Genomic DNA, 7,665 nt, shown 5'->3' with positions numbered 1-7,665 from the left:
TTGAACCTGCTCCTTGTTCACACTGGCAGGAACCACCACTGCAGTGAGGAGAGGTCCTGGTGGAAGATGCAAGAGGAAAATACAGACTCACACCTCTGGAATGCTGCTCCCACAAAGCAAAGCTGAAGGATCACTCTTCCTCTCCCAAAGTTGGGCAAGGAGCAAAGCTGAGCCCTGGGGAACAGACTGCAAGCGAGGCAGAGGAAATCTATCATGAATTAATCACAATAGGGCCTCTTTCCTCAGACTTCTCTAAAACTCCAGTGTGATAATTTAGTGGTGAGAATATCCTCTAATGAGCTTCGAGGAAACTGCAGTCGTCTTAATGGGCTTCTTAATGAAGAATCATTTAGGATTTTATTAACACTGAGGAAAAACACATGGTGTTTGGTAGCTGTTTGGAGCTGGATGAACATGAATAATTGCTTCAAATGCTCAAACACGAGCGCTCTAATGGGCCCCTCTTTGGTGCTTGAAGGGATCTCTCACAGTTTTGGTCTTTGGGAAGTGTATCCAGAAAGAAGATTTTATTCTGGTTGTTAAACAGAATATCCAGCACATCAAGCTCTGTGGCAAGTGCCATTGGTTCCATATGGAACCCAGATGTTCTCACAAATGAAGACAGTCAGAAGATCCAGTGGAAACCACCAGTGGATCTCAGCTCTGAATCTCACACTGGGTTTGCTCCAGGTTCACCCAATGCTCACCAAGAGCAGTGTTTGCCAAGTCACTCCGATTTTTCACTCTGCTCCTGCCTTCTATTTTAATCCCTTTTTAAGTCCTGAACACAGCTCAGACATCAAGCAAGATGGTGACACACCAGGTGAGATGGACCAGGAGAGCTGGGAGAGGAGAGAAATTCTCATTTCCTGCCCAATGGGCACCCTGTTCCATGGGCAGTGCCAGTGGAATATCAGCAAAGAAGTTTGGGTTTCTAAAGCCAAGAGTTCCAGGCTCTGCAGCCCCCAGGAAGGCTGAGCTTGCCTGTGGACCCCAAACACCAGCAGCTCATGGGAAATCTGTCCCTGTAGTTCAGAGAATGGCTTCAGATAAAGATAATTACATCCGAGGGTGCTGTGATCAGGCAGTTATACAAGCAGGGACACTGCAAGAAGGTGCTGGCAGGCAGTAGAAGAGCTTATTTTTTTCTTTCCCTTGGCCTAGATTTGCTGCAGGAGTTTTCTCCCCATGTTCTCTGATCACATCCCCCCATCCCTGCCCACTGTGTGAGCACCTCCCTGCCTTCACCTCCACCAGGATAACCGGGCAGGAATCCCTCCCTGGCCTGAGTTTTAGGCTTTCCCTAATTATAAACTTCTGAATTTGTCCCTCAGAGACCAGCAGTTGTGAAAGGCAGAAACAACCATGAAATTACTGTGTTAATCTGTCTGCTGCTTCCCATGCAATCTGAGGGCCAGCAGTCACCATACAATTATATGGAGTTAATTAAATGGGTATCTGTGTCCTTAAACATAAAACACTACCAGGAGGTACCTGCTGCGTGCTGGATTTTAGAGAAATAAAGAAGACAAAAGAAGGGGGGAATGGAAACATTTTAGATTAAGGGGAAGGAAGGAAAGGGTGTTCATTTTCTTTTCAGATGTTCCAGTTTTCTGGATGTCAGGAGCTGAACTCTTGTTTAAACAAGATCTTGTTTTTCCAAGATCCGTACCTCGGTGCAGTGGAAGCAGCAAGGGAGGGGGTTTTGCCAAATTCAATAGAATAAGTCAATAATATTTCATTAACACAGAGGCAGTATCACAAGCTTTTAAGTGTGGACACAGTAATCACAATTTATTTTCAAACTAGATTTATTCTCCCAGTGCAGCTGGCAGTAAAATGAATGGTAATATTACTGCCATAATTAATCTCTAACCTTGAAATTCTAGTAATGGCTGAGAAAAGAAAAGGAAGCTATCCTTAAGGAAGAAGGTTCTGGGGAGGTATTATATGCAGGTGAATTTATTCCACCTCCAATTAAAAGACCAACACTTCTGTTACTCTATCAGCTTTGATTTGCCAACATCTTTCTCCAGTTCTACTGCAAGAAGAAATTAGGCTCTTCTGTTTCTTAATGGAGCCTGCACCAGATTAAAAGAGTATTTACCCAAATAGTCCAGGAGTGCTTTGGGCTTCATCTGAATGGCTCCTGATTTACACCACTTTGAGGCTGTCATTCCCTGCAGTTAGTTTGGATTGTGCAATATGTATGTCTGAGGCTTGCAGGTTCCTGCCACAGAGGGGCTGTGCATCCTGCATGGCTGATTTATCACCCTTTTTGTCCTCCTCCCCTTCCCTGGCTCCCCCTCCACGAATTAACAGTCACCACTCAGCACCAGGAGGTTTTGCAGCCACAGAAGATCCCCCTCCTTCACTACAACCCGTGGATAAACCACCCACTGCAATCAGCCTGTGGCTGCTGCACAAAGAGGTCCAACAGGCTGAAATAAGAAAAAAATCATACCTAAGCTGCTGTAAAAATAGAGGGGGGAGAAAAGAAAATCAGCTGTCCAAGGCACTGACAAGGTTTAAATCATGCTCTGTGCTGGAAAGAGAACCTGGAGTCTTGAGAGAGGGATAGAGACAGTTCTTAAATCGGGGAGCTAAATATTATTTACATTTCCACTCTTTCTGTTGCTGATGAATCTGGACTCACACTCCTGTGCTGAGATCCACTGTAGAATTTCCTCTCTAATTGGCTCCTGCTTGGGCTTCCAAGGGGGATTCCCCCATCCATTGGGGTGTGACAGCTTGATTCATTTTTGGCTCACTTCCCCCTTGTCATGCCTAAGTGATGGACAACCTGTCTGGAAGCCAGTATAGAATAATCACATTAAGTCTGGGTCTAGCAAACAGACTAAACTTCAGAGAATGCTGCCAAGGAAACCCCGAGGAAGGGAAAGTGATGGAAATATAAATGATTAGAAAGAGATAAGAGACAAAGAACCTAAACCTGTCCATGGAGAGAGGAAATGAAAGGGGGAAAGTGATATTCAATGGGTTTAAATCAACTCCCTGATTATCACAGACTGGCACAGCTGATGATCTGCCTCCCTGGTGCTGCTGGAGGAGCTCAGCCCTAACACCACTCAGCCTGAGCCCTACCAGCTTTTTCCAGCCTCAAAATCGTGGAGCCTGAGTTTGTTGTGTTGCACTCTCACATCGGAACGTGTTGGTCTCTGTACCCTCTCATCAGGCAAAGGAAAAAGGGAAAGGATCAGAATTTGGGAAGAGTGATCAGATGATTTTTGGTCTTGTGCTGTCTCAGCTTACAGGTTTTGGTCCCAGTTTATGTCTGGGACACAAACTCTTCCCTCTTTCCCAAATGAGCAACGTTACCAGTGCAAGAGCAGAGGGCTCAGTTTGCTTCAACCTGGCATTTTAATGTCCTCCAGGAAAGCTCTTCCTCAGAATGATCCAGTTTCCTCCCTCATCCCTGGACTCACCATCACCTCCCCAAAACTCCATGTCCCTTCTTTCCCAGTCCATCCTGGAGGATCCATGAACACCATCAGATTGGCAAACACATGTGTGTGTGTGCTTGTGCAGTTAAAAGTTTCCCTCAGACAGGGACAGGTTCCCCCATCCTAGAAGGAAAAATTTATGGAAGTGGAGAAAGTTGTTTTAAATTATTCAATATAAATGTAAATAGGAGAAAGGGTTCCTTTGAATAAATTGTGTTATTTATGCTGTGCCCTGGAAAAGTGGGCAGCAGGTTAGGATCTGCCTGCAAATCGAAGGCATTATTTTTCCTGCCAGTTGATGCAAATAACGTAAATATGCTTTACATTTTAGAAGGAAGCTTATGAAATATTAAAGGCAAATTCCCAGGTCCCATCTCCTGTTGAAATGGAGTGCTCTTGAGGGAGACTCCAGCACAGGGAGGCTGAGGTGCATGTGCGAGGCAGAGAAAGCAAAGTATGGGATGGGTTTGCCGGGGAGGCAGATGTGTTTATCCAGAGGAAAAGATGGCCAGAGGGAGGGAGGGATGAAAGGAGAATGTGCAATGTTTGTGTCCCCCAGGAGAGGCTCCCCCTCTCCCATTCCCCATGTGTGTGTATGGCAGGGGGTGGATTCTCCCAAGGGACAACAACAAGAAGAGGAGCAGGGCATGGAAGTGCCTTGAATTATTCAGTGCTCATAAATTACCACTCTTTGTTGCTTCTTTGTCTGGAGGACATGTTTTATTTCAGGGGAGAGATGAGGAGATGGCATCCAACCAGGAGCCCTGACAGTGTGCATGGATACTGGGAAGGGGAATTGGGCAGGGAGAGAGAACAGAACAAAACTGTTCAGCTTTCATCACCTTTCCATAGCATGAGACTTATTTCTTCTCATCCAGAGTATCCAATTCCCCTCCCTCTCTGGCCAAGGGTGGGAAAAACAGATGCTCTTGTTTCTCTCAGTGCTCTGCACGTCCTTCACACTCTGAAGTCCCACAGCCCCAGGGATCTCCCACAACATTCCAGAGACTGGAATGAAGGAGTTCAAGCAGCTATTTTCCTACCCCATAACCAGGAGCAGCCCTCCTGGCACCCTGAGGCCACGGGTGCCTCCTGGCACCCTGTGTCAGTTTGAGCTTGGAACAGAACAAGCCCTGGGAAAGGGGTTTTTTGGTGAGAAGGTGGTGGGGCTGAGTGCCAGGAGTTCTTGGACCTGAGCTGGCCTTTATCTGGGGCAACAGTGGGTGCCACACACCAAGAAACAGAAGTCAGCTCTGCACTGGTGAAAGGGGCTGTCAGCCATAAGGCACTGCTTTTTTTATTTAGGATTGCTCCATCTCTATCTGAGATCAGGATTAAAAATTCCAGGCTCTGGAATGACCAGCGAAAGAGGAGGAGGAAGGAGCACAAGGAGTGAAGTTTCTGCAGCACCAGTTCATCACAACAAAAGCACATGAGTGCCACACAAGGCTTGGATCCCCTTTAACAGCTGAGCCCCCACACCACGTGCAAGCACAGTCTCAGTGCTGTCAAGGCTCCAGATGAAGGGACAATTTCCCAGAGCAGACTCTCATGGGCTGTTTTCAGAGAACATCCATTCCACCCTTTGTTTCTCCCCCTTGTGTGATCCCCTCTCAGAGCAGAGCTGGTGAGAGGAGGCTCTGCCTCACTGCCGTGGTCACCTCTCCCTGCTGAGCTGGATGGGGAAGGCAGGGTTTGTTACCCCAGGGTGGATAACACCCACCATGGTTGGGTCCCAGCCACACACCACAACCCATTTCCCTTCCTCAGGGACACACAGGGATAGTTTGCCTTCTCCCAGCACTTCCAGAGCCTGTGAGAGCCCAGGAAACACAGCACAGGTCAATTAAATCCGGTGGCTGGTGACCAAGGGGGGTGGCAGCTGTCAGGGCTCGTGGCAGGGACAGGAGGGTAATTAAAAGCTGTAACAGGGAGCAGAGGCAGTGGCTGCTCCGGTGCTGTTTGATTATCAGCCTGCACCGCCCCCAAAGAGCAGCCCCATGAAAAATGCAGGAGAGGGGCTGTGTGTGAGACTCAATAAACATCATTACTGCAGAGGGAGAGGGAAAAGGGCTGTTTGTGCAAGGGGCTGCACGATGCACTGCCAGAGCAGAGCCACCAGGAGCCATCCAGGGAGCAGGAGCTCAGGGAAAGGCTCAGGAAAACGAGCAGCCCGGGGTGTTTGAAGTATCCCATTGCTCGTCCCCATAATGAAGGATGGGATGGTATGGGACAGGCACATGTGCTTGGGGAGAGGTGTAACTACAGATCAGGGCATGCAAAAACTATGTATAAATATATACATATATGTATGTAGGTATGGGGAGAGATATAACTACAGAGCAGGGCATGCAGAGACTTTTATGTGTAAATACACACACATATATATACAAATATATATATATATACACACACATGGGTCTGTGAGTGAAATATATGACAGGGGTCTCTGTCTCCAGTGACCCCAGACACTGCAAGCTGCCTGTCCCCAAGGGCCATGTGACACATGGGAGCAAGGAACAGAGATGAGCCGTGGCACTGCCCTGCAGCTGAGGCAGAAGGCCACGCACACGCTGCTGTAACATGCCCTGAGCAAACAACCCAGCTCCCATTTTGTCTGATTTATTTTCTTCCTTCCCTCTCGAGACAGGCAGCGTGGCCACTTCAGATGTTTCTGGGGCTAAATAAGGAATGCACAGCAAGAGATAAGCAAAATCAGGGTTTAAACATCCGCCTTCCCAGGCTGGATAGGTCCAGGGAATCTGAAAAACTCCAGGAAAGACAGGCAGGTGATCAATCCTGTCATTGCAGCAAGAGCAGGATGGCTCTTGGCAGGTCACTTTTCTCCCAGCAAATCTGATTCCCGAAGTTCATCCGTTTCTGAAACACCTATTTTTAATTGAATGCACTTTCTCTGCAGCACTGCCCAAAGACAGCAGAAAGAAGGGGAAGCAAAAAAGGGGCATTATTTAACTTCTCATCAGGGAATCTGACAGCCTAAAGAGGGCCCTGCATTGTGCACTCTCCTAACACACGGCATTTGAAGCAGCATCCCCCCCCCCCCCCAAAAAAAAAAGACATCAGTTTGATCCCCTTGAATTGCTGACTGATGGGTCATTGCCCGTGTCTGGGAGCTGTGTTTGTATTTACCGACAGAGCTGCAGATTCCAGCAATGCAATCATTTGCTTGAGTTCCCCAGGCAATGGTGTATAATACATGGCTGTAAACAGTAATGGATAGAGAAATATTAGTGCAGAGGGGAGCTGGCAGAGAAAACACACAGAGAAGCTGCTGGGGCTCCAGGAAGGGCGGGATGGGCTGGACCTGCAGAGGAGCAGGAAGGGGAGGATTCATCTGGATCCCTTGGCTGTCCTCTGCCAGAAGAGCAGAGCTGGGCAACTGCTTATTTAGATGTGGCATTAGGTTTGCCCATTATTCCTGCAGATAACCGTATTTTTCACCATCCTCCATCCTTGCACCTTTCCCTGCCAGGGAAACCTCTGGGTTAATCTTCGTGAGAACAAAAGACTTGATAAAAGAAGGCAGAAAACCTCAAAGAAACTGCAGTGGCTTCTTGTACCGAGAGGGAAATCATCCATTTCCACCTGGGAATGGGCTGCAACTGCCCCAGGGCAAGGCTGGGTGGGAGAAGTGGATCACGGGGCTCCTCCTGCCAGCTGGATGCTGGTGTTGCCACCGGCTCAGCACCGATTATTTACGAAAGGAAACAGAGACAAAACCGCTTGACATTTGAAAACGAAATTATGCCAGCGCACTCGTGGCCAATCAGAGCTGGAGTGCTTTAAAGCTCCATCGTCCCGGCGCTTAATTAGAGAGCAGGCAGTGCATGTTTAGGGAAAAATTTAACCCACCGGATGCTTTGCCTGATTCCAGAAAAACCACACTCCCAGCCCACCCCCTTCCCAGTTCAGCAGGGGGCTGGGCTGGGCTGGAATTGGCTGTCCCACTCCCAAAATTCCAGAGTAAAGGTGCCCCCACAGAAAGCTCTTGCTGCCCCTGGAGTGCTGAGTGATGCACCAACTGCACGCAGGAGATGGAGGGTCAGGGCTTTCTTTCCGAGGTGGAACAGGAACATCTTCCCAGGGACATCACTCCCAGCTGGAAGCAGCCTCTGGAATGCTCACAGTGGTTTTTTTCAGCAGAGCTCCTCTCTCCACAGGGACGGTTTGGCCCCTCAAT

The sequence above is a fragment of the Pipra filicauda genome, unplaced genomic scaffold (assembly GCF_003945595.2).
Source record: "Pipra filicauda isolate LSUMZ 115617 unplaced genomic scaffold, ASM394559v2 scaffold700_size144734_pilon, whole genome shotgun sequence".
Lineage (NCBI taxonomy): Eukaryota > Metazoa > Chordata > Aves > Passeriformes > Pipridae > Pipra > Pipra filicauda.
Note: the sequence above shows the minus strand (reverse complement) of the source record.